Here is a 27,887-nt window from a genome sequence, read left to right on the forward strand (position 1 = left end):
CTCCTTAAGAGCAGGAATCAAATTGTCAAAGCAAGGACAGTAGCTCTGCTTCAGGGTAGAAGCTTCAGATGCTGCTTAGATAAGATCTGTTAGGAGTGCTCAAGAGGTTTCCTTTTCAAGGCTTTCCTTGAGAAATGTAGTATCTCTCCCTGACACAGGTTATGAAGCCAAAAGGAGTGGCTCTAGACAGGTTAAGCACAGAAATCCAAGCAGAGAAACACAAAGCTGAAAGCAGGAAGGCCAGTTACTCGCCTAAGGCCACTCAGGTAAAAGGAAACGTCCTAGTCCCTCTTCCCTCAGTACCCTGGAAGCAAGAAGCAAATCAAATAAGCTGACAAAGCTGCACAAGTCATCTGCACTGCAGCATAAGTCCAACCGCAAAACACACACTAAATACACTGGCTACAGCACTGGTTGGGCTGATGGCTTCCTTTTACTGTTCTTTTTTGTGGTAGGAAGTTGAATATCTTAGGCTTGAGCTGCAGATTGACTCTCTGCTGCAAACTTGGCTGTACCAGACTCGAAACAGCTCTAATCTGCCTAGGTCTCACATGCAACAGGTATCCAATGCTAGGTATAGAAGCAAAGCTTGGTCATTCTCACATCAATTAACACCTGCAGCATTTGACTGCAAAATTGCTTTAGACAAGCCTAGCACCTAAACCCATAGAAGTGCGTGAGCTGTTAACACACAGATTGCTCTAATAGTTTTAAATCTTTGTGCAAAGTAATTTAAAGAATATTGTGCTTCCAAATGTTAAGACACCTCATCCATTCCTCACTACTCCGTGTCACTTCCTTGGTGTCAAGTACCAGCTGTGTTAAGACACTAATACTTCCTAAGGTGAATAGAGAAAACTCAATTTCAAACCAACATAAACCAAGAGTGGCTATTCCTCATCATTACTGCAAACACTAACGGCAGAGTACCAAGTGACCTTCCTGTTTCTCCCTTTCACCTCTTATCAGAGGGATTAATTGTTCCGTCTCCTCCAACCCCGCAGAACTTCTGCAATTTGCCATCATCTTGGAAGCAGGCATCCCGTATGGAATACGGGGAGCGGCTGGAGCCAATATAGTACGTCCGTCAGAAAGTCATTTGTATAATCGTAACTACTATTTTCAAAACCGGATATTGAGGCGGGTTGAGTTTTCTGGTTGATTTGCAGATTCTAGGCATCACAAGCAGTGACTTCATTCTGCTTCAAAGGTTTCACTAGTGCACCTACAGAACTAATACTAGTCTTATCCTGAATCATTTGCAGTCTAAGGTTTTTGAGGGCCTTGACTATAAATATTATTACCATGGACAAATTTGTTACTCACACATAAGCAGACATTCTGAAGCACTGTGGAGAACAGCATTAAAATCCTATCAGTATAATACACTACTTACTAAGCCCGCTTAGCTGGCTACTTCAGAAGTTCTTCTTTCAATAGCTGCACTACTCATGGATTCACTTCTTGCACTGACCTGCAATTTTAAACACTTCTACAAGTGATTTCACAGGTGAAGGAAAATTGATTCTTTGAACTGAGAGTAGGACAAGAGGGAAGAATCCAAGCCAGAGTACATTCCAGAGACTCCATTCCAATAACCTCCCTATGGGGAAACAGATCTAGCACAGGCTCCAGTGAATAACAGCGGACTTGCTCGATTACCCAGCACTAGATGGAACTGTTCTGAGCAAAGGCAAAAAAGTACTGTTTTCCAATGGAAAGAAAACCCCATTACTAGGGAGTTAAGCTAGATGTGCCATTGGAGTTCCTTGCAGAATGAATCTGCCAGACAACATTGTCAAATATTTAAAATACTTAAAATTTAAAATGTCCTAGAACATTGTTTGGATAACAACAAATACTTTCATTAAAAGCAGCATTATGTTCAGAGATATATAATAGTGTTACTCTGACCCTAGGTACAGTTCTGAAAACACCATATCAGAAGTTCTGTTACATGTTTAAGAACAACAGGGTGGGTGGAGAAAGAAAAATGACACATACACACACCACAATCCCCACAGTAAAAGCTGTGTGATTTTTGGATCAGATCTCTTCATGAAATGCATCATGCTACAAGTACTTCTGCACAGCTATCAACAAAAGCATTCATCAACCCCTACAAACTGTCAGAATGGGCAGATGATCCTAAGGCAAAATAAAAGTTTAGGAGGCTTATTCTGCTGTTTTTCACTATTCATCCTGACAGGCCATCGTTAAAACTGCAAGGCCAGATACAGATTTCTATTATAGGTGCGTTAAAGTAGATATGTACTTGGGGCAGGGGCGAACCACAAGAGTGGCCCAGAAAGACTTCAGATGTGGAAAGATCACCACTTGGAGCAGCACACTGCTCTACAGTATTCCCAGCTCTACCCACAAGAGGCCACAGAAGTCATTCTCACAGCTTTCCAGTGAAGTGAGTATTAGCATGCAATACGTACACCATCTTAAGCTCATTTTTTGGCTTTTGCTTTGTGGTTTCACAGTCTCTACACACCAAAAAACATGCAGTGCGCATCTCTCCAGGGAGAATTCATTTTGTGCAGTGTTTTAAGCAAAACACTAAGCAGGAGGAACACCACACCAGGGAGAAGAAACAGCCTCAGGGACCAAGGATGCAGGTCACTTTGTGGGAATGATTTGCTTGTATGATGGACACAAGGACAATTTAAAGGTTGGGTATTACCACCCCAGAACAAGCCACGAACAAAACCCACCAAGCTGGCATGTTTTTTCAGGTACAAAGTCACCATGGAGCTACAGCTCCTCTGGGCTAGTGTTTCTGACTCCAGCTTGTTCTTACCACCAAGATCAAGCATCGAAGACCTCCAGAAATACCTTCTCTCATTGAAAATCCCTGGGAGAATGCTTTTCAGGGTCCTCCCAGTGGTTTCCCCTCTGTTCTTTGTTCCTTAGATACCTGTTTGAAAGAAAAGCGTCTGGCCTCCTCAGAGAAAAGTGATAAAGTCTCTCTCTAGTTGAGACAAGAAGGGAAGCACACCACAAACATTCCTTATAAAATGAACCAAAAAGCAAACCAAATCAAACAAGTACAATATCACTACACCTTACTGCAGCTGCAGACTTTCCCTAATATTATCCCAAGTCACTGCAAGCCTAAGACTTATCCACTTTTTCCTGTTCTTAGTAGAAACATTCTCCTGATTTCCTCATCATGGGCTGCAGCTGTTTCTCTACAAGGTTCTCCCTTTAAACACAGTTATCTTGCACTATCTTGGTGCTTACCAACCCCAGCCAACTGACTCCTTTTGGAGGATGAAAAGATAGACAAAACAGGAATAGACAAAGTAGCCAGCCATTTTGAAAGGCCCTAATCTTAGAAAGGCTGCACATGCCAAATGTTAAAGACAAAGGGTAAAGATCCTGGCTAAGCCTGCAAGATGAAAGGGGAGGCAAAGTAAAACAGGAGGTTAAGGTCTTCGGAAGAGTACATCAAACCTCTCTGTCCGCAGCCAAGTCTTCCGTTCATTGAGCTACACTCCCAGGAAAGGCCCGATGTCCCTCCTCAAGCATTAAGCTCCAGATGACAAACGGGCATAAAATCGTGTGCTTCCAGCACACACCTTCTACACAACATTTCCATCTGGACTGTTGCCCTGCTCATGAACATCTCAGTTCCCTCAGTGCCACAGAACAAATGGTGAATAAAGAGGCAAAAGCACTTGCTTTCACATCTTGCATTTTCCTATTCCTTAGGGACAGGAGGGTAAGCAAACATTAATCTCTTTGCTTCTGTATTTTTAGAATATTGCTGTAGAAGACAAGACCTGGGGAGTGGGAAAAAAAAGAGAATGTAAACAAAAAAACAAATAGAAAAAAAGAGTCAAGGTTATGTACTGAAAAGACAATGGTGAGGAAAGGAAGAGACATTTCAAAGAGTAACAGCACCCTCATGTTCTTGATAAAAGATGCTAAGCAAGAGGCAGCAGACACCCCTGACAGCTTCTCCCACAGAAACGCTCGTACCAGCAAAACTTGGTTGACTTAACTCAGATGACAAACTCTGCCAGCCCATCTCTCCTAGTGTTTTCCTTGAAAGTTTGGGGTGAAAGCCAGGACCAGGAGAAGAAACTGGGCATAATTCGTAATACCACAGAGGATCCACACCTCCATTAGCTACACAGAGACCAAGCAGTATAGTCAACTAACTGTGCTGGTTAAAATGAGTGACTAAAATTAGAGATGCTGTCAGACCCTCTAATGAAATCATGCATCGCATTAGTGAAGAAACAGGATGAAAGAAATATAATCATTTGCCTTCATTCCAGTCACCTCTGTTCAAAGCTGTCAGAAGGGCTAAGTGTGATCAGCAGACAGAATATGAAAGGTTTCTGTGCAGCAGTTCCAGCCCACACAAGGGAAACACTAGGAAGGCTGTAGTCTCTTTCACAGAAGATCTGTAACAACAGATTAGACATGCATCCATCAGGAATGAGAAAGGAATCGCTCATCCTGTCTTAGACAGGACATTGGTCTAAGCGACCTTCTGACAACACTGTCATCCTCAAGCCTCCCTCTGCAAGGCTTGAGCATTTTTTCAAACTTTTCAAACTACAAATTCAAAACACAGAAGAGTCCATTCAGAACAAGCAATCAGCTCTCTTGCGCAGCATTGACCAACAGTGGCTCTCCAGGTGCCTTACACAAAAGGCCAGCATGAGCTGAGCATCTCCATTCTGCGAAAAAGATAGTGTTACTCACACAGCTTCACAAAAAGCAAAGCATGAGCAGAGCCCCAAACACCAACAAGAATGTATGTTTTGACAGCCTTTTTAAGCCAGAAATTGTATCAATGCTGGCCCACAGACATGTCTTACACCTGTCTTGGTTTGGGGGGAAAGGGGGGGGGCATTCAGCCTCCAAGCTCAACCAGCACCGGAGTCAAGACTCATAGAAAGAGAGGGACTTTATGATGGCAATATTCTTGCACTGTGGAGGAGAGGAAAAAATACTAAAGCTAGCTGATTCCTCCTCACACAAACATGCACTTGCCGCTYGTAGGGTTGGGATTGCACTCAACTCAGTGGTTAAAGGCTAAGATCTTTCTTAACCCACTGAGGCATCAGCCCCTCCRTCCCCACACCAGTATTTATTACTGTCGTTTCCTACAATAGCTTCCCCATCCCTCATTAAAATGAGGCTTTTCATACACACTGTTTTCAAAGAGCTCCTCCTTTGTGCTTTGTTTGTAAATTTACTGATACCAATGCATTTCCTTCTAAGGAGCTCATGAATAAAATATGAAGATTATAAGTTCAGAAGTCTTTGATGTATTTTCAAGCATTAGGAACTCAATCAGTTCTGTAGAATTATCCCTTTGATGTTTCAATTGGGCATTTTCTTCCTCAGAAAAGAAGAAAAGCTCCTGTCCTTTCAAAAGACRACTTTCTTAAAGGTGCACAATTTATTTTGGTTTTATTGATAATAATTTTAAAGTCAAAGGCCAGCAAAGGGATCAGGAAAGAAATTATAACTATTAAGAAGTTAGCTTTAAGCTAATTGTAACTATTAAGAAAGGCTAGCTTTGGGATAAACACGGATTTACAAAGCCACAAGGACCTTTTGGCTTGTCTCGTTACCAGTAGTTAACATCAATGCTGCAACTGCACCTTCAACCTGGAATGACGCAAGGTAAAAACTCACCTCTTACTATTCCAAAACATGGCAGCAGTCATTCCAGGGAAGGGCTAGACCTCCRAACTTAAGAGCAATTTAAATGAGTCAGTAGCTGCAAATGATTTCGGAAAGACACACAAACTCCTCCTTCCCCACCCGAAAAAAAGCAGCCACCTACATTTTGCCCTGCTCCTGCTAATATTGCCTTTCAAACTCACTTAGTGCTCATAACACATTAYGCTGCTTCTTAGTTTGGCTAGCTTTCCTGCAGAGCCTGAGCTGCTCCTGCAGCTTTCATTAGTCCTCCTTGAGGAAGCCTGTTAGTGCCTTGCGGTGACATTCATCATAAGGTACTGCGGAGCTCAGAGAATACTTCACCCAAAGGGCTCCTGTGCAGCCATCCTGAGAGCAGCAATAAAATCAGTTTGCTTTAATTCCCTTTCTGCAGACCTCCTTGTCTGTCAGGCTTTCTTAGGGAACACTTCTGTTAGCAGGTAAGGCTTTCTCACATGAAAGCATCATCTCTTATTCTCTCCACTAATTGCTTATTTCAAGCTATATCCTAAAGCAGCAACTTGCAGGTTTTCCGAATTGTGGTTCTCTGCAATACGAGACAACTACAGCACATTGTATGTGAGCCTAAACTAGCATTAAAATAGTTAGTAGTAGGCTGGCCAGACCACTTTCGGCTCAACACAAGCTACAAAATTGGCTACAAAACCATTCATCTCTTCTGGAGTCTGAAGAGGCTTCAGCCTGACTACCACCGGCAGCCAAATGAGGCAGCTTTGAGCCTGCAATACAAGTTCCTTTGAACCCTCCTGCRGCCAAAGCAGCTGAGGACTTTCAAGGGAGAACAAGAGAAAGATCAAATCTCAGAGGCCACATACCTATAGGATGCTCTGACTCCCCATATCAAAACAGCCAGGTGCTCGTTTGCCTCCTCCTGCAGGGACAACCTCTACCATGATTCCAAAGCTTGGCTCTGCTTTCACACTCCCAGTTGGTAGCAAGATACATTACCTGCTCTTTGACCATAACAACATGAATTTAGGGGGGTTTCCTTCTAATCATCTTCTCAACAAGGAAGCATTTGTAAAGCTAGAGCCTCCTAACCACGTATGCGCACGATCAACAATCCCTTGCATCTCATGAAAGGTCAACTTCTCTCCACCCAAATCCCATTTCAAGTATAGTGCCCAACCAAAAAAAAAAAAAAAAAAAAAAAGTCCAGAAAAAGACCCATAAGACTCTCCGGAGCCAATAGGCTCTAGTCTGCTTAAGGCACACCAAAGAAGGTCACACTACCAAGAACAAAGAGGTGCTTAGATCTTAAGCCAACATTGTACGCTATTAAACTTCATCCCTTGCTCAGGCAAATAGAAATCTGAAATAAAGCAAACCTTTAAGTCCACTAAAGCAGCCCAGGTTTACTTAACATTAAATATAGAACTTTAGCCTCCCTGGCAAGAGACAGTCTACTATAGCTTAAAAGGCATTCATACCATTTGTAACAGGCTGTAGGTGTGAAAAATCATGAGGGAGATCATCAGCTCTGCAGTCAACTAATACATTTGAATAAACAGTTCGATTAGAAAGGAGGATCATGTATTCTTGACCTGTTTTTGCTTCCCTAGTGACTCCAGGTGCCAAATTACACTGTGCAAACGGCACCCAATTTACTCTTGCACGTGACTGAAGCGAGGTTTAGAAAAGTACTTTTCATGTGAGAAGCTTAACAGCTCTCATTGTCTGTACTTTTTATCAGCAGTTAGAAATGGATGAAGATTACTTTAAATACTTGATATTAGGCAAAAAGTAAATAAAACTAAAAAGACTATCAAAAGATTGTTTTGATATATTTTAACCACTGAAATAGTCCAGATATGTTGGTAATGAGCATTTAAAACAATTTTCCTAACTCTATGGGTCAGTTTAAAGGAGTATATACATATAAAAAAATTTCTCTTCAGGCATAAGTGCATTTAAAATAGTTATAACAGCTTTTACAAATTGCAGTTATTTTACATACATTTAGCTGAAAATAGTATTCAAAACACTGTCAGCTGAATCCCAAAAAGCACAGCCCTGTTGCTGTGGCGACACATTGTTCATAGTTTGCCCGTCTGAGGCAAAAAAATCTCTAAACATATTGAATGTTTCACTATACTGAAGTCCAGCATTTAGATTGTTCCACCATGTCCCAGCTGAAAGCTAGGAGATTTTACTTCCACCTAGAGGAGTCCGGTCGTTGAAGAACCAGAGGCTTACTTAACATCCTCATTGAGAGCGAAAGGCTTTCCCAACGTTAAAAGGAAGGATCACTTAAAGCTCTGTGGAGCAGCACAACTAACCGAAAGGAGTAGGTTTTGCCTTCTCCGCTCACCACCTTGCGACAGGGTAGAAGGCAGAAAGAGGCATTGCTCTTGCTCTTAGGAGCAGGAGGCATTCTGCTCATGGAAGACAAACTGTGAACTTCATTCTCATTTCAGCTGTACCGATGTACCCCACCGACATCTGTGTGCACCCAAGCAAGTGAGCCTTGGGCACCCTCTCTGCTCTGCAGCAGAATACCCCACCATCAGCTGTGACCTCTAGAGCAGCTACTTCCTTTCTCCCAGGGCAGAACTCCTGGGTGACAAGGGGCCAAAGCAGCAAGAGTCATCTCCTTTAAAGGAGCAAAGCTCTTTAGTATTAGCACAACCAGTCAGCACAAAGATTCTCAAAACCAGATGCTGGTAATTGCTTGCTTCCTGGAAAACTTAAGTATTCTCAATTGGCATCATCTCCTCTGTAAAGCTTATGACAATAGTTCCTGTGCTAGTCGCTAGAAAACTAGTTGGTCTTTATGAAAAGACTTCCATTTATCTTTTGATTCACATTGGAATTGGATGACAAAGGCTTCTGTCTGCAATCTAAATCTTATTCTCTCGCAAACACCAGAACTGGCAGGTCTYCCAGATAGCGCTCTAAGAAAATGTCAGTTGGTCAACGGTACTTCAGCAGAGTTAATCAGCRCTCCAAAACACCCCTGTCCTATTTCCTTCTTTATTCATTTACAGAATTTCCTTCTCAAACTTTTGAATTCATCTCAAAAAATCTAAAAGTCTTGCTCCCCGTTCCACCAAAATATAAGAAATAGTTTGGAAATGAGTAGTCCACAATGAGCATGAGGTGCACTAGAGACTGATGTGAATAAAGTGACCAGCAAAAGCCTTCTCTGTTCTGTTTAGATTCTTATCCCATGCCTATCCCAAGAAAGATGGTGAATAGCAAATGCTGCCACATCTCCAAAACTCGAGGCTGAAACCTCTTATTACTCGCAAACACAGGCCTTCCCCCCAGAGGGCCAGACTAGGCTGGTATAGAGGAACAGGGCTACCGAATCAGATAAGCAGTCCCTGTGATGACAGCCACCCTCCACAGGCACAACCGTGTGCTGCTCACAACAGGCAAGGGGCAGAAGGCTCAGACAGGGGAAGGATGGGATTTTCAGTTAAGCCATAGGGATCATTAGAATACTGTAAAACCCCAAGGCTACACTCAAATATCAGGTAAGATCTAGAAACCTGGGGAGCACAGGACACAGCCTTGGACTCCAAAGAGTTTGGAGATGGCCCGAGCAAGATTCAGCCTGAAAACAGGTGCCCCGCACAAGCACGCAGCCCTGCATACACCAAGTAGCACTACTGATGAGCACCACGGCCCCACTGAAACAGTTTCAGTTCAGTCAGGTGATGCTGTGGACTCTACTCCACCAGCAATGTCAGTATGCTCTGGGTGATGTTATGCATGGTCAGGCACAGTATTTCCTCCATTCTTCTTAGCATCTGGAAGATGTCAAGGCCTCTGTTCCAAGATCCAGCTCTACAGGAATCTGCAGTTATACTTTTAAGCAACCTAGTTAGAACCCTAGGATCAAGTCCTGCCCTGCATTAAGCCCATCCAGATGGCAGGTGATACTCTAATGCTGTCCTTTCCTCCCCCTTTACATCACTCCAGCAATCTGCCAGTATGCCTTCTTGATGGCTTTCTAAAGCAGAAGAGATTAAATATAGACATGCATATGCAAAGCATTTTAAAATRACAGGCCCTCAGAAAGAGACAAACTGTGCACCATCACTGCAGGACATTTGGTTGTGTGTGAAATTGTGCTATTTTTTAAAAAAGCATTTCTGCTTTCCTCAGATCTACAGATGCGGAGTGCCATTTGCAAGAACTTAAACTCATGGTCCAAAGGGGTGAGGAGAAGCAAAAACCCACCACAGAACAAAAACTGTTCATCTGTTTTCCAGGTGAACAACATTACTGGGATGGGTTTCTGCTCAGAACTCAAATCCTTCCTGCATTTCACACCCTAAGTGAARGATGAGGATGCCAGCCCAAACTCATCTTCAGGTTCATCTATGCTGGATGTTTACATAGGAATGCACAAAAGCATAAGGCGCTTGTTGGAGCACACAGCTAAGTCAAGCTGTCCATACAGGCATAGGTTTGACAGCTCTGGGGGCCATCTTTTCAGTAAGAGTGACTATACAGGGTTAGGTCAAAGAGCCATCCTGTCTCTGAAACAGGTCAAAACCAAAAGCTTAAAGGAAAGTCAGAGGAAGGAAAGAGAAGGGCATACTATCCCAGAAGACTTTCTGCAAGCACCCATCAGTTAACTGTTCATAAACTCCCAATTCAGAGATAGTTTTTTTAATAGCCCTTTAGAAGCTTCTCTTTCACCAAATTACCCAGGGAATCCATGTAAACTTTTATTATCTGCAAAAACCTGAGCTTAACTTTGTGTAAAAAGTTGCCCCCACTTATTTCTAAAAGTAGACTCTTTCRCTTCTCCAGTCCCCAAAACTTCAGAATTGGTTGATATACACTCAATTGCAAGATATACACTCAAATAGCAACACAGACCTAATAAAAAAAGGCAAAAATTTGTACCTATGTTATTTACAGTAAACATAGATGAAAATTTGGGCATAGGGAAGCAAGAGGTGAGGAAAGGAACCTCGCCAAATCATTTTTATTTTGCTTCTACAAGCTGCATCTTTAATGTACAAAAGCCTGCTTTTGCAACTCTCTACCCTGCCTTCAATTCAAGAACTAAGGTCTAAAATGCATGAATGGTGCAGAAGTGCAGGGAGCAGAGGCTGAAACTCCTCCTGGACAGTGAACTCAGCTATCGAGCTCTCCCTCAACAGAAATACCAGCTGGTGYCTTTCAGTCAAGCTGCAGTCCCATGCTAGGGACTGGCACCTGGTAGGTGAGATTTTGGATCCCTCAAGCTGAAAGGACAGTTCTCACAGTGAGAGTGCTCCAGGACTGGCTGTATTAAAGGTACCTCCCTGGACAACAGAGGCAGGGTGCAGCCTGGAGGATGCTACGACTTGCCCCCGGCCGGATCTGTTCTGGAACGCTTATTGCCAGCTTCCCACAGAGCCACCAGAAATCTCCCACAGAGATTTCAGATGCACTTGTAACCAGTTCTGGTTGGGGGGGGGGGGGAGGTGATCAATAAACCAAACCCCAGAGGCAATGCCCTGGGCTTGTTTAAGGAGCTGTAGTCCAAACATCAGCTCCTTCTTGATGCTGAACAGAGGATTCCTGCATTTCAGAACACTGCCTGGGGTGCAGGTGGTTTGTTTTAAACTCCAGAAAAGAAGGTAGAGTCTAACTTCACCTACTGTCAGTAAAAGTAAGGGCTGGTACCTCTGATTTAAGGAGACCATTTCTTGCTCGCTTCATCCAAGTACAGCATAGGAATCTCCCTGCAAGGAGCGCTCCAGCTGGAATAATGTACCTGCCTTGCAGCCTTGACCCCAGCTTCTGAGGAGCTGGGTCTCATGTGCTCACTCCATAGCTCTGGGTAAATCTAAAATGAGATTATGGGTTTGGAGGGCTTTGCTTCCTACACAAAGCATCCAACTTCAGCAGTCTCCCACAGTTTTAAATTCCAATGCCAATCCTTTTAGGACCATAATTAAAGTGTAAYGGAAACCTGAAGTCAAAGGATAACCATTTAAAACTTATTGTCAGAGAGGTGAATGGTAGAACACATGATTCCAGTTTTTCAAAAAGATTTTCCCCAGTGAATACAGAGAATTAGAAGCCAGCACAGCTGCTATCCAGATTGACTCCATCAGCTGAAGCATAATGAGGACAGAATAGACATAGCTAAATATATTTGGGAAGAGCCTACATGGCTTTTGTAAGCAGTTTGGGAGTTGGTGTGTGTGTGKGGGGGGRAATCACATCTCAGATCCAGTAGAGGCTTTTGACAAAGCTGCTGAACCCATCAACATGAAAGTCTAGCTGACACAGGCACACCCAGCAGAAGAAGCAATTCTGACCCTCCAATTAATTGGGGCAGAGCAAACCAGAAGCAAACCACCAATGATTAAAAAAGCATAAAAGTGAATATGAAATAAATGCTGATTTTCTTCCTTCCTAAGGAAAGACCCAGAAAGCATTAAGCAAAATTATCAAGTAGTAGGTTCAAAAAACAAAAGGAGGCAATTTCTCATGCAACACATGGCCAAGATGTCAAATCACTGATGCAGGATTATACGAATACTGAAGTTTTACATGGGTTCGAGGAACAATTAAACAGTTTCACAGAAGACCAAGCCATTAAAAGCCACAAGGATCTCACTTTCACCTCCAGCATTCCAGGCTGTTCCAGGCTGCTAGAGACCATGCCAGCACCCAGGGAGAGTGTCTCCGCTTGCCCCCGACTCTGCAAACCTTCAGCTCCCCCAAGCACATGGCACTGCTGGACACTGCCTAAGGCAGACCTGTCCTTTAACTCAGGTCATTCTTATGATCTCGGGGAGAGTCGTATTAGGCAGGGAGGGCAAAGTCGCACAGCTTACGTTARCAAAAAGCACAGGACGTGTACGAACCCGCTTCAGAAGGCTTTGCTGTTAGTCTCGTTGAAACCAATGCGATAAAGAAAAGCTTGTTGTTCAGGCTTGCTGGTCTGGGCACAAAGAGGTGTTCTTGCTGATAACCCATGTTTACACTCCAGTTACAAGCAGCTTATACCAGCTAACAGCTGGTTAACTAATAATTAATATTCATCAGCTAGCCAAGAGTGCTAAGTTCAGCTCACACATTATTTCTAATCATTCCTTTCAATAAGGCATAGTTTCATGATTACAAATAATTTGGCCATATCTATAACATATTATGTGTTATTAAATGGCAGATACTTATCAAACAGATATTAAAGCAGCTGTAAAATAACCCATGACCATTTTGTTATTCAGAGCTAAGGTACTAGCCCATGACATTCTGTGCCTTTCCAAATGCCATCTGGAAGAGTAACTAAATTCTCAGCACATCTGATCAGAAACTCTATCCCTTTTTTCAACCTTATACTTGTTTTTAACTATCTGCAGCAAAGCAAAACGTATTATCTCATCAGAGGCTACAATGTGGATAAAGGGCTTGAACAGGGAATTTGAAATGCTACACATAAGCACACATAACAGCTATTACTGTAAGGTTGCCTGAAGCAAACCAAGTACGTCAAGCGCTTCACTGCTGGTGAAATTTGTCTGATTTGCTGTGTCCACACAGTGCAATGAGAGCAATTGCAGAGAAGTCAGCTGCTGTCTCATCCACTTCAGCTCACGCCAGGGCTAGGTATTTGACTGTCACTCGCAATTCATCTTTTCTTTTTTCCCATTGTCAAGAGTCTTGGAATTCATGAGAATAAAAGGCAAGGCCCCATCTATTCCAGCTCTCTCCTGATCCGTCTTTCAGTATTAGAAGAAAACACAACTCTACAGCAGCTTAAAGAGAACTAAATGACACGCCTCTGCGGGACRTGTCATATGGTCCAAGGGGCGTCTCATCTCCGGGACACACCTTCAGTCCAAGTGCACCATCTCCCTCCACGCCTTGGCTTGACAGACACCCTTAGGCATCCATGGGCACAAGGGAATCATAAATAGCTTTAGTAGCCCCCAGCRCAGATAGCGAGGGAAGCAAAACCGCTCTGGGACAGGATACAACTGCCTGGCAGCCCTGCTACAGCCAGGCACACTCACAGTGAGTCAGCAAGGACCAATATGGCACTGCAGAAATTCCAGTGTGCATCCTGCCACTTCCCAGAACAGGCCTGCAGGATAAGTTTGTGCCATGCCAGAGTTAGACTGCTTCATTCAAATGCTGTTTCTATAGCAGCACTGCTCAGTTTCCTTTCAGCATTTACAAGTTTATGTCTGTGCATATAAAATAACTACTGCAGGAAGTAATAGTTATATTTGAGGTTGCCAACGTCTTTTTGCCTTATACTGTTATTTATGAGCACAAAACTCACTGGCTTTCTGTGAAAATGGCTACCAAACAAAATGTGTGTAGTATGTGGTGGGGGGAGAGGCTGTTCTTTGGGGGAGGGGATTATTTTTATTTTTTTAAGGGGGAGTTCTTTCTGTCTTTCTCCATTTTCACAATATCATCTGAAATACATTCAGGCTCAGTCAGAGGATACACTGTGAAAGCCGATAGCTATTGCTTCTGCAGCCAGGGCCCAGCGGATAAGCCAGCCTCACCTGCAAGTCAGCGCCCTTCTGTGAGCCGATTGCACCAGCAAGCCACCATTCACACAGCCTCAGAAACCAACTATTATTTAGGCTTCATACAATAAATAAAGCAGGATTAAAAAAGAGAACAGCAAGAAGCAGCTCCAAAGCATGTCTTCCTTACCTAGAGGCTGCAGTCCCTCTGGGAGGGACACAGTCTTCCGCAGCTCCCAACCCACCCCTCCACACAGCTCCTCACCAGGGAGGAGCGAGTTTCTCCCACAGTGTTAGGCACTAGCTCCCTTGGGTGCCTGCAGGTGGGGCCCATAGGAGCTCTCCTTGCCTCTCAGGAACTGAGGCCACCTGCAAGGTAATGGTCCTGCATAGATTAACACTCATCATGACTTAGTGGTGAAGCCAAATATTCACAAACATGTATAAGGGATTAGCATTTTAACATCAGCAAGCTGAGATAAATTGCAGGTGGAAGTCTTAATAAATTTGAGCAAAGAGATTTCTAGGCTAGGTTAGTTTCGAGAAGTGTGGGAAACTCAAAGGAGAACATAACACATATTTCCAGTTGCCTATGTATCTTTCTGGTTAATGCAGTTATTTATGAGCACAAATGCCACTGGCTTTCTAGGAAACAGGCAATCATAAATGCAAGGAACATACAGGTTTGAGGTTTTCCAGTCTTTGGCAATTTTAAAATTGAAGGCTGAAATAGGTTTAGACTCAGTCAGAAGCATGAATTCTTCTAAACCACCTGATGACAAGACCACCAAAGCTTACAGTACGCAAAGTTTCAGATAATCTTTCAGGACAAAAGGTAGGAGGCAGCAAGTCCTGCTAAGGGATTTGGATGGCTCCGTCTCATCTAAAACTCCAAAACTTTACCTCAAACTCCCAAAGCTCACAGCCTGTCTCAACTGCTCCTTAATGCAGAGGAGACTCAAAGTCCACAGACAGGCCTCTTTTCACTCCAAAGTTTCACCTGTACCTGAAGTCCTAACTCTGGGCCTGCCCCACATTCCAAGCAGCTGGAGGCTCAAAGCAAGCTGGCCTCCAGCTCTAGCTCTCAAGGGGCCCGAYCTGCGAAGCCTCCCCCAAGCCCACCAGATCAGCCTTGCGACAAGCCAACGAGGCCTTACCTTCCCACAGGCTATTAGGRAGGGGCCTTCCCTTGAGGCTGTGGGAGAGAGATTCAAACAGGCAGGACAGCTCTCGGGGGAAGTACAGACTACGGGGCCGAGCTGGGGAGCAGCCATCCGCAGCTAGCGCTGTTCAAAGAAGCTGAGGAACTTTGCGCAGGCAGCTCCTTTCTCTCCAAACAAYAATTCAGCTACTCAAGTTTATGCTGAGAAATCTTTAATCTAGAATTGAAAAGAACACTGATTATGGCTAAAGCGTACCCCATTTCCATAGCAAGCTTCACCTTAGATATTAAGAAATCACTCCCAAGTCAATAACAAATGCCAAGCAGAATTCAGCTCCATGAGAGAAAAACAAAGAAAAGGTACACTCCCAGCTACAGCTAGACTTCCTTTAAAGTATACTCAAAAGGAGTTAATAAATAGTGTTATAGGCACATTACTTGAAAAGCAGAAGTCATGCACATGGATGGGCAACCTGTGTCAAATTGACTTTCTAGAAGTAGACTAACCACTTAGTTACCCCTCATAACTGACTCAACAGGAGCCAAATACAAACCCACCGCCAAATTTTGACAGGTCTAATTTAACATTTCATTTTCGTTCYGTAGGTTTGCCTTGAAGCAAACTCTCCTTGACAGACAAACAACTAGCACAGTTTAGCATTAACAAATACCTGGTTACACAAACACCTAGTCTTTCCAAAGTCTGTCTTTGCTATCACTGCTCCAAGGTGAAAGCAGGCAGTTATTACCCCTGTAACTGGGACCCCATGGCTGAACCAGCTCCTCCCACAGGCCAAGGTTGGTCAGGTATTGGCAGACATCCACACTGAGAGCTCACTGCCAGCAGCAGGTCAGCTTTTACACAATCCCAGAAGCTAACTACTGTTTAAGCTTCACACAAGAATTAAAGCAGAACCAAAAAGGGAATAGTAAAAAAGCAGCTCCAAAACATATCTCCCTTACCTGGAAGCTGCCATTCCTCCAGAGGAGAGCCAGTTTTCCTGTCTACCCATACACAGCTCCCCACTGGGAAGAAATAAGTCTGCCCATCCACTCCTTCCTCCCTCAAAATTAGGCACCAGTGGGGCTCACATGTGCCTCCTCTTCCCTGAGGGGTCTCACCTGGCCTCCCACTAATCAAGGACACCTGCAGGGCACCCAGCCTAGGTACTTGCCCAGGTTGGGAGGAGGGTTGTTGGTTGCTTATTCCAACACCCCTACAGATGGGCTGCTTTAGAATTTAAACTATTTTTCCTACTCTGAGCAGTCCCACATTGCTTCAGAGGACTTCCTTGACATTCCTGCTATCATTCTAGTTTAAATTGTCTGCAGTAAATTCATGAAAAAGCCTGGGTTTGGTTGTATCCTGGAAAGCTAGAAACAGTGTTGGCCTGAGCTCCCCTCTTGCCCCCAGGAACCTCCAAAAGCCCCATATGCATTTACAAAATGCACATGCATCCATAAACACTTGGGAGATTCATTTTCTCTCAGTATCTTAACAAAACCCTGCCTCTGTTTCCTTAGATTCACCCTCTGCTGGTTTGCCTGCAGCTTGCACCTGTACCCCTTGCCCAGGGTCTGTAAATCTCTCAAGAAAGCTGCAGCCTGCCAGCTACCACCCAAGAAACACCACACTCACCCTTCAACAAGTCCTGAGCACCAGGAGTAAGCATGGTTGCCTCCAGCAACAGACCAACAGACCCAAAACACCTGTGGTCCTGCTGCCTCTTTTGCTTAAGCCAGAGCAGCACACTGGGAAACTGGGCCTGGTGATGTTGATGCCCTCTGAGGAAGGGACTAATGCCAGGTGGACAAACTATCTAAGCAGCAGCAGAAGTATGGTGAAAGTCATCAAATTGGAAGTCTCAACAGATCTGGTCAAAGAGATTTCTAGGCTTGGTTAATTTTGAAATAGTGGGGAAACTCAAGAATTGGACAAAATATTGAGAATAAAGTTATCAGAACCCGAGCTTGGCTAGCTGGCTCACTGTTCTGGATATGGTATGGAAAGATAGCAATGGTCATAACCTCTCTCCATAAAGAGCACTCACTCGAGGGTTGCTATAGCAATCATGCCATAGCCCCTTTTCTCATTCAAAGCTTCAGCAACAGAGTACAAACAGCTTGCTACCTGAACCCGAGTCAGGGCTAATTCTGCAAATCAGTACAAGAATCAAAGAGCCATTTACCCGAGTTCTGCTTTTTTTCACTCTTAAATACCAAGTCAAACATTCACTATCCTTTCTTAGCACTGAAAAAACAAAAAAGCTATCGATTTTCTGCACACTTGTGCACTGACTTCTTACTCCCATTAAAAAGCCCGCAGAAGAGCAAAAGGTTTCCCCCGAGTTTGTGTCCACTACTCATGAAGAGTGATAAAACCAATAAATGATGTGTGACAGGACCTGCAAAATGCCAGCTCAAGTGGCCTCTGTTACTTCTGTCTTCTCCCAGAAGATGGAGCCAAATGACCAAGTGTCTATGCCCCCTGGCAAGCTACACCTAGGTACTACCAGTCAGAACTCTTTGGATGTAGGTAAAGTTGATCTCATTCAACTTGTCATGGTTGGCTGGGAAGGCAGTCAGGTTTTCTGCAGACTTTTTTTTTTTTTTTTGCAAGTCACAGCTGTTTATGACCCTTTGAGAAGAAAACAAGCCAACAAGATCAGAAGACTACATCTTAATAAGGCTAAACAAAAGGCAAAGAAAACCAAAAACAAAGGCAAAAAAAACCCCCAAACCACCACAAATTAAAAAGAAATCTTTACTTCTGACAGGAAGCATTGACAACCTATTTGGTATCCCTGCAAAATGAGTTTCAAAGTCTAATATATTGCTCTCCCTCAGTATGACTGCTATTTACAGAAACTAGAAAGTCAGGAAAAAAAGCTGGAAGGAGGAACTTTCTGTAGATGTGTAGAAGTGGCAGGCACACCCTGTACTCATATTATGTGATCTCCCACTGGGAGCAACTGAAAAAGCCTGCAAGAGCAGGCTGGCRCAAAGGGCTTTTAGGCTTGACCTAATGTCATTCAAAAGGGCTTTACTTCATACAACATGTGGTAACCCTGGAAGAATGTCTAAGACTCAGTGACTGGGCAATAAGATGGCAGAAGAAACTCAATGCAGACTGTGAAATGACGCACATGGGAAAGACARTCCTAATCAAATATATAAAAGTCAGTTTGTCAGTAGACTCCTTTTCTGCTCAAGCTCTGCAGCATATAGAAAAGCTCCAGCTACACAGCAGGACAGGGCACAGCTGGGTTAATTTTATATCTAGAAGTTCAGCAGATCTTAGAAGGTTGGGGCTTGCAGTAAACTGTACCCTAGTATTGTCCTTACTGAAAAGGCCACATAATGCAGGTGTATTCCTACTGCAGGAATGAAGTTGTATCTTCTATCAAATACGAGTACTACATAATAGGATCCAGATAACTACAGGGAAGGCCATTTCAGACTTGGATAAACATTTTTATGAAAAACTAGTAAATCTCTCCTTTGCCCCCCACCCACCAACAGGATAATTTCTATCTCATTTTCAGCAGCAAAAACCCCTCAAAAGCTAGAGGATTCAATTTGCCCTGCTTTTCACTGAAAAACTAAAGAAAAGTGGGAATTTAAAAGTCTCCCCCCTCCCCCAAGCAATCAAACAATATTTTAAAACCAGTTTTAAGGACAGAACCAGCTAATTCATGTAAGAGCAAAATTTGCCTCCAGTTATTTAAACAGTGAATTCTGTTTCTAGAGAGCGGAAATCTTCTGTGTTTCCCTAAAAATTAATCTGAGGGTTGATTTCAGTAACATATTCCATTTATCTCCAGAGAATAAGGCCTCCATTTTAAAATATATCACACTTTAAGCAAGTTGGACATTTCTGATCTAATAAAGAATCATTAATTTATCTTTGTCACAAAATGTTAAGCTTGTCACAAATTATGCAGATGTTTCTGACTATAGGAGGTTTAGAACTGAGCCTGAGGTATAAACAGGTAATTTCCTCATACACTGTATTAGCYAAAGAGGGATGCAGAGGGATTAAGGTTTGACAATTACTATAAATGTCAGCAGATTATTATCACTTAAAAGTCTTGGATTCCTAAAGAGGGAAAAATTAACCAATGAGTGCAGTGAGTGAGAGCACAGCTGCATCAGTTGTGATTTTCATGAGACTTGGATCTTGAGCCAGTGTCTCAAAAACATGATAACATAAAGCAGTCATTGCTTAGTTAGCTCAGAAAGAGCCTCAATTCAAATACATATCCTTGGTCTCACCTTGGGCTCATGCTACACAGCAAGTAGGAAACCCGATAAATGAAGAAAAGCACTGGCTTGTTAAATGTTGAGCAAAGAGTCAGCAACAATGTGAGAACAAATGCAAAATACGAATTTAGCCGTCTGCATAGGGACACAGACACTGAGAAACAAACCCTGACCAAAAGCAGAGCCGACCACTTTCTAGCTAACTGAGTTATTTAAAAGACACGTGGGCAGGGACWCCCAGAACACGGGAAAGCAAACAGAGGAGAAGAAAGCCTGCCAGTCTCAGCTGCTGGGATGCAGAAGTACATCGAGCTGCGGGAAGCGATTGCAATTGAGCTCACGGAGTACACGCCAAAAAGCAGAGCCATTGCTGAGTCTGCAGATGTAGCACATTCTGCATGTGTAGGTGGCAGTTGCAGGCAGCCCGAATCTGAGGTACAATGCAGATTCAGCTGTGGAAATCCCAGGCACAGTAGACTAAAAGCCAGGAAATCCCAAATGAATACACAGCAAGCTTCAAAACATGGAGGCAAGCTCAGTTTGCTCCTGAGCCATTACCACGCTGATGGATGGGAAGGGGTAGAAATGAGTACACTGTTCAGCCTCATGGCCCCAATCCTTCAGAGTCTCCAGTCCCACACGCGGGACCACATTTTCAAAAGCATGCCCCTCACCCTTCTTCGCAGCTTGAGGGTGGAGGATAACTTTCTAATGGGATTACCACCTGCACAACATCTGTTAGCCAAAACAAGAGCTCAGCTCTTTCAAAATCTCCTGGGCCCTTCTTCAGAAGAGTGCAGGCCAGGGACTTGCAGATTTAACTGTCATCTGAACAGGAGTGTGTTTTAAGGAAAAAAAACACAATCTAGATTTAAAAACACTGATGACTAAACTTACCGCAACCTTATTGCTCTACTGCAGTTACCCACGGGGTTAAGTATTTGTATCTGATTTCCATTTCAAATTTCAATTTCCAGCTACTGGATTTTATTTCCTAGGGCCAAGCGCAAAGCTGTCAATTATCAATGTTTTTGCTTCCCTTAGAGATGATTATAGGCTACAGGAAGTTGCTCATTCATCTTTGCTTTAGTGAGACAGAGCTCCTCCTGCCTCCCAGTACAAAAATGCATTATTTTTTCAGGGCTTGTAGGCATCTATGTATTCTTCAGACATCCTCCAGCCTCACAACACTTCTTGAAGTGCAAAGACTAGAACCAGACTCAGTATTACAAAGGCATTCCAGGTAAAAACAAGTATGGAACTGGTGATATCCCACACTGAATGCAGAAGAAGTGAGCCCCAAACTAGCACGGTTAGGATAGGGTTAGGTTCCGAGTCAAATCCTTCCACTCTCCTCCCCCCCTTCCATATACAAAGGTACCCTCATGAAGTCAAGGAGGATGCTCACAGAGATATCAGATACATTTTTGCACAGTAGAGGCATTTAGTCCCATTACCAGAATACAGCATGAGCATCTACAAGGGAATCTGGTGAACAGCATGATTTCATGTACAGCTACTTTAAAGTAAAGTCATTCTGTCTGGCAGGATTCCAATCAGCTCTTTCAAATTATCAGATGGAGGTTTTGAAGGAGAAATACTTGAGACTCCAAAACAGCAGAAGAAAAAAGCCCAACAGCTTAGGTTAGTAGGCAGAGCACCATGCCCCTTCATGGCAACTTCTCTGCAACTGTAGGTGCCACGTAGCTTTCTCCTCAAGAAAAGAGGCAATAAAATTAGATTAAGCCTATTGCTGATAAATATCATCTCCTTTAGAGGCATTGCTTTGCGACTCCCTAAATGACGACTCACACAGCACAAGTTATTTGGCCGCTAAAATCTGCCCACGGCTGGCACTGCTACTATGATGTGCATGTAGGTGTATGTGCAGAGGAAGGCCTAAGAGCACTTCATCACAAAGATGACTTAGCATACGCAAAACATAAGCATGCTCTGACTTGAGATCCAGGCCTGGAGCAGCCACAATTATACATCAGAAGTTCAGGGCCTGCGTTTAAAACGTTTCCTGGCACTCCCCACCTCAGTTTTGCAGATGAGATTATCTGGATATAGTCTGGGAAGAAATTTCAGCTTCAGTTCTTATCTGAAGCTCTGACACATTTTTAACAGCAAGATAAAAACGCCTTGGATAAAGTGATTCTTTTCTGTCAGATCTGGGAATTAGTGATAAATTCTTATGCAGCACTGTAAATAACTGTTCCCATTTAATGATGCCGAGCATGTTAGGCTATGTCAGTCATCCCTTAGAAATGAACAGATGTGATTTGAAATGGCAAGCTGCAGGTGTCTAATCAATAATCCCATTATGTGTCCAGCAAACTAAATTTGATTATCGCAAAGCAGCTAGTCCACCACAGTGAAGCTGCAACTCGGTTGCCATTTAAACTCCCATTCTCAAATCCAGCAGGTGAAGCTGGTGGAGGATTACTCGGCTTCCAAATACGGAGAGAACTGGATGAAGGATTTGGGAGCACACAGTTCCCTAACTGCTGCAAACCACAGGAGAGTCCACCCTCTAGTGGAAAAAAGCAAAATCACTAGTGTTTCCTTCTCTTAAAAACACCCAGCTTCCCACCACCCCTTAAGGTATCACTTCTCCACCCGTGCCCAGCAGCCATCCCTGCATCTGTGAGCCCTTTGAATTATAACTAGCTCCAGACCTGACGGACACTTGTCACGCATCTTGTAACGTCCGGATTATTCAAGCCTTCTCGCTTTGCTCTTCCTAGCTCTACAGCACAGTCCATCTGGTACAYTGTTCTTTTGCATTTATCTGCCCACAAGGGCCCGTATTCTGCCTTGCTGTTCAACCATACAGCTAGATAATCAGCGGAGCAGCACAGGGAAAAGCTGGAAATTGAAGGAGGTTGCAAGAGTCAACAGTACCTTCCTAGTGGGGGTCTCCCAGACTTTGGGACAGCAGCCTGAGCCACTCAGTTATTGCCTCATTTTACTCTCCACATTCACCAGAACATCAGTTCAACGCCGAGTTCTGCTTGCTCATTATAGACGCGTGCGCTGCTGACACTAGACTCCTCGAGAGAGATAAATTAACAGTTGGTCAACACCAGTGTGAAGCATCCCTACACAAGTCGCAGCTAGGACCCATTTTGATTCCATCTGAGGCAGTAAGAGAACAGATTTTGCTGCAAGCTACATTTGTGGTGAGTCTACATTAAAAATAATGCTACAAATTGCACTAAACAGTGTGCCCAGACCTAGCTCTGGGCTCCTTTCAATGAACACATGGTCTCTTTGGAAGTGATAATAGAATTATTTTTCTCCTCTTCTGTAGTGGCAACATGGTGAGAGGTTTGTGAAGATCAAGGGATAAAGTGGACTCATTTGCATTTCAGAGATTCCAGCTGGAAGTGTTTCCTGTCTGTGAAACAGCAACACTGCTTATAACCCTATGGTTAAGTTTTCTTATGCCTTACGTAAAGCATAAAAAAGTTCTGACCTTTATTTACCAAGTTAAAACTCTAATTAATCCTGAAGGTTTTTCCCCCAGATAAGTAGTTCTCTATTAATCTAGACCCAAGATTTTAAAGAGGTGACAACCAACAGTACTTTGAGATATATTAAATCAATGCCATTTCAGTCATGCATGCTAAAAATAAAAGCTCTCCAATGATGTATTTTTGCAAGCACAAGATTACCGGTGATACTGTCAAGCATCTGCACTGGATCATGATACCAGGGAGCTCAGAGCCAGATTTTTACAGGATAATCAGACTGCTGTTTGAGAGCGCTCCAGTCCCAGTTTGGTACCTAAAGACAAGTTCCAGCACATCCAACAGCTTTTCTCTCCCCTTTTATAAAGGCTATTGCTGCCACTGCTGAATACCACCAGAACAAGAACCTCTGGCCTGTTGCAGAGGCAGGTAACCAGCCAGCAGCAAGCGGACAGCCTCACACCCCTTCCTCAGAGCCCTCAAACACAAAATCTTAACATTTTATCTGCCAGCCCTACCAGGAACAGGCTAGCAGTATCCCTTGATCTTCCTCCCTGCTTGCTGAGCTCTCGTGGTCTCAGCWCTCCTGCCCACATAACCAGAAAGCAGCGTTTGGGAAGGAAAAAAGAGCAGTAGGCCTTAAGCACAGCTGTACTTCTCCTGTGACTTGCAGTGTATTTTGTTCCTGTCACCATTTGCTTTTTAAAAGTTCTCCTGTCTCTCAGCTAAGATGTTTCCCCCTTCGTCAAAACGGGCATTCTCTCCCATTACTTTCTGAAATGAGGCCCTAGCCTATTTCAGCTGCTGAAGGCACCAGCTGCCCTCAGGGAAGCAAAGAGCTGTCTCATTTTGAGAGGTGAGGCCACCTTTCATAACAAGCAGTACACAGAAGAGGCAGGAGGCATGCATGTGCTACTTCAATCCGTGTCTTTCCCCAGAAACCCCAGTTAAATTCTGAGCCCATATCCTTCATCCTTCGTTGTCTTTCCCCTTCCTAGCAACCTGGTTATAACAACAATAGTTGAAGGCCAAAACGCCTGAGCCGGATTTGTGTTGTCACTCCAGTTTGGTGACACTGGTCACAGTAGCAGGTAAGAGGAGCTGAGGAAGCTAGATGTGTATTGTGCATAAGTCAAAGTGCATCTGCCCTGCTGTGCTTTCACAGAAAACACAGGTAACTGCCTTTAAAAAGCCCATATACTTTACACTTCCCAMATAGCAGCACTCAGGAGATGACTCATTTTCTTTGCTAGGTACAGCAGTCAGGTCTTGCTCTTTTCTACGAGGTAAACAGACTTTTCCTATTAACACCGCTAGGACTAATATGGACTTTACCCATATTATTGCCCTCTATTGCACATGATTTGGCAACTGCATGTACTGAGAGCATTTCCATTTAGAACAGACTACAAATTGTCTTTTTAAGGAGCCACCTATTTTTCCTAAGCAGTAGCACCATAAGATGGGCGTGTTTATTAGTTCAAATTCCTCTTAATGTTCCTGGAAGCCTGATCAAACTTTCTTCAGAGTCAGAGCGAGTGTTCAAATGAGTCAGAAGGAACAGAAACCGCATTTTCCTCATGCTGTCTTCAGTAATGAAGACMTGTCTTCATTACAAAGGTGTTCATTCAGAAAAGCACCTTCCAGCTAACAGTGCATGAGAAAGCCCAGTGAAGCTAGCAGGATTATTCCAAGCTGGTAAGACAAATGCTGATGTACCTTACTGAACCTTAAATGAGACATATCACCAAAAACTCTCCAGAGAAAGCCCAGTTTGATCAGAYGGCATGAGAGCTACAGCCACACTCAAAGGCAACACCCACTCCAGTCTGTACTGCAGGATCATGCGATAGAGGCATATTACCCACATGAAGTTAAGCCAGAAAGAACATGTCAGCAAGTGTGGTCATACAGCCAGGTGGCTCTTCTTAAACCACAAAGGGCTTCCCAGGGAAGAGTCAGCTGAGACGGATTCTCCCATGCCATACAGTATAGAGAGCTTGAGCATCCTCTTCCACAGTGTCTGCCTTTCTCTCCAACTCCCATTCAACTCCTCACACCTTTTCCCACCCACACCTCACTCTCCCCCCCCAACTTTCCTGAGCAAGGCACCCTTTGAGACAGTGTGTCCGAAAACACTCTGGAAAAACTCTCCAGGACAAATCAAACTGAAGATCTCTAGCATGCTCACCTCATACCAAAGAATAASGAAAGAGCTGCTTCATAAATAAAAGGAAGAGTTGGGAGGAATGGAAGCAGTATTTCAGGCCCTGCAGCACTACCTCCCTGAGCTCCAATCCCACTAGAAGGCTCCTGCTGTGCATCAGCAAAGCAGATGAGGATGCAGCTGTGATGTCTCTAATGAATGTCCCGGGGCAAAAAGGATTTTGAGCTGATGATTCATTAGGCAGCACACTTTAAAGTCATGCTAAGCACATGGGAAATACTGTCCTGCAGGCTGAGGTCCTCTGGACCACCACTGGTTTGTATACGGCCTGACAACACTTCCCAAACTGGAGGAAGAACTTGGATTCTGATTTTCCAGAAGAAAAAAATGCACACTGGGAAATTTCTTATTTTAACTTTTGCACTCAGTTTTATGACACTTTCCACGCCCTGTGCTCAGTTTTGTTGCAAAGGTGCTGGCAATCTAGGCATACAACAGGACAGTCAACTTACTCTTAATAGCTTTTTAAAATTAAGAATTCTGTGCTTTTGAGTGCCAATTCCAGTATTGCCAAACAGACTGAAACATGTTCAGACATTTTCATAAAGAGCATTGCAGGTACAAGATTTTTTACTCCATTGTATTCGGTACACTTAGGAAACAGATAATCCTATTCATCTAGCTTTGCATTATCAACTCAAATAGGTTTTCACATACCAGGTGTCTTCAGCATTGGAATATCAAAATTGCAGAGTACATACATTATTAATGCTTCTAGGAATAGACACAGCACTTCATAAAACATAAGGAGTAAGATTTCAAGGCAGTGGCACAAATTGCCTTTAACAGTAGTGAAAAACCATATCCAGGAATCTAAAACAGCTTAATGCTCTACTGAACAGGGAGAAGTGGCAAGCTAAGCTATATAGAATATGGCACTCTCCCAAGACACACTTGAATAAAGCCAAATATTTTGTTGGAAAACTCTGCAGTTACAGCTAAACAAAATACACAATACCCAGAAACATGAATGAAGAACCTTCAGTAAGACATTCTACCTCTTCMACAGGCTTTCAAGAAGTTACATTGGCTAAATCCCACATCCACARAACTTCTCCCCAGTGGAATTTCTCTTCAGCGCAAGGAACAGTCTCTCAGAAGCAGAGGTCAGGCTTGCTGTTCAGCCAGTGGAATGAATGGTGCCTCTTTATAACAGCTTACTAAATCCCTAGGGTGGCTGGAGTGATTAGACTCCTCTAATCTTTCTAGTCAGTTCCATTACAAGTCTGCCTACCAGTGTCATCAAATGTTGCTTTGTTCTCCTATCTAAGGAGGCCTGTATCTTTCACTTGAAAGCTGCCATCTTCTACCTCTACGCTAAAAATCTTCCAACCTTATTCTAAGATACCAAGTAGTCATGGTGAATTATTCTGAGAAATAGAAGGCCGGATTCCATAGTTTTTAATGCATTCAGCAAAGTCGATTTTATGCTGTAATTTGTTTTTAAATAGGTAAGAAATTTTAAAACCACAAGTTTCTAGCCCTCCTGCAGGTGAATCCCATCACCACTGAAAGGTAGTGTTACTTACTGACACCAGAAATTTGTTCTGCTTTGAAGTGGCACAGAAAGCAAAACAAATCAGGCAAGCTATTCAATAAGCAGTGGAAGTAGTAAAGGTTGGTATCCTGCACCTGTAAGTGCAACATCCCTGAACRATTAAGAGCTTGAGGGCAGCACAGGAGATGGAGAATGTTCTGCTCCCCACCCCCACCCCGCTCTATGCAAGGGCCACRTATCAGCCTCTTCCCAGGCTGCCTTCAGCCTCCCAACAGGCCATTAAGAGCTTCCAAAGGGGTCTCTTCCATTGCTATGAGGGAATGGATAGTCTGTTCATGGAGTTACCCTTACTACCCCCAAATCAGTTCCTTCAACATTTTTAGGGAATATCCAATTCTCCCCCCCACCCTTTTCAATTTCCAGTTCACTTTCCCCAAGCATTGCCATCTCTCAGGAAGGGGAACTACTCCACTTAAGTTCCTAGCAGCATGCAGCCTAAGCCAGGAAGATGGAAGCAGTGTTTTGTTGCCTGACAATTCAAAACAAGAGACAGTAAGGTATGCCAGGTACATTTTTCAAAAGCACCTACCTGCCTTAGGAGCTTAAGATTCATCTGTGTAAGTCACTTAGTCTAAATTCCACTCAAGACTCCTATTAGACAAATGTCTTTAAAGAAGTGGTTCCTAACCTCAGGTGCTCTTTGAAAAGCGAGCTTTGTGCTAACATGGAAAAACCGGGAGCAGGGTTTTCCAAAGCATTTGACCCACTTCTGTGCTTCTGCATATGCCTTCAACCACCTATCAGCATCCTTTATTTACAAATCCTGCTCTCCAGACTGCTTACTGACAGAAGCCCACCTGAAAATAGTATTCCCTTGTCCCTGGAGTCAAATAGAGCACATCTGTAGCACAAACCTCAGCTTGATTTGACTTTGTGTTGGATGAAAGCAGAGGCTTAAGGAAGCTGAACTGAGTATCTTCTGACACACCAATATACAACAGCTGGCTCCTGGTAAAACAATCCATCAGGTCCTTTGCTGGTGCCCATTTGTAGAGATTGAAGAGACAGTGATGAGTTTCCAAAACACAGCATGTGGCTTTAA

This window comes from Rhea americana, unplaced genomic scaffold (genome assembly GCF_003343005.1).
Source record: "Rhea americana isolate MKP2758 unplaced genomic scaffold, rheAme1 scaffold_107, whole genome shotgun sequence".
Classification (NCBI taxonomy): domain Eukaryota; kingdom Metazoa; phylum Chordata; class Aves; order Rheiformes; family Rheidae; genus Rhea; species Rhea americana.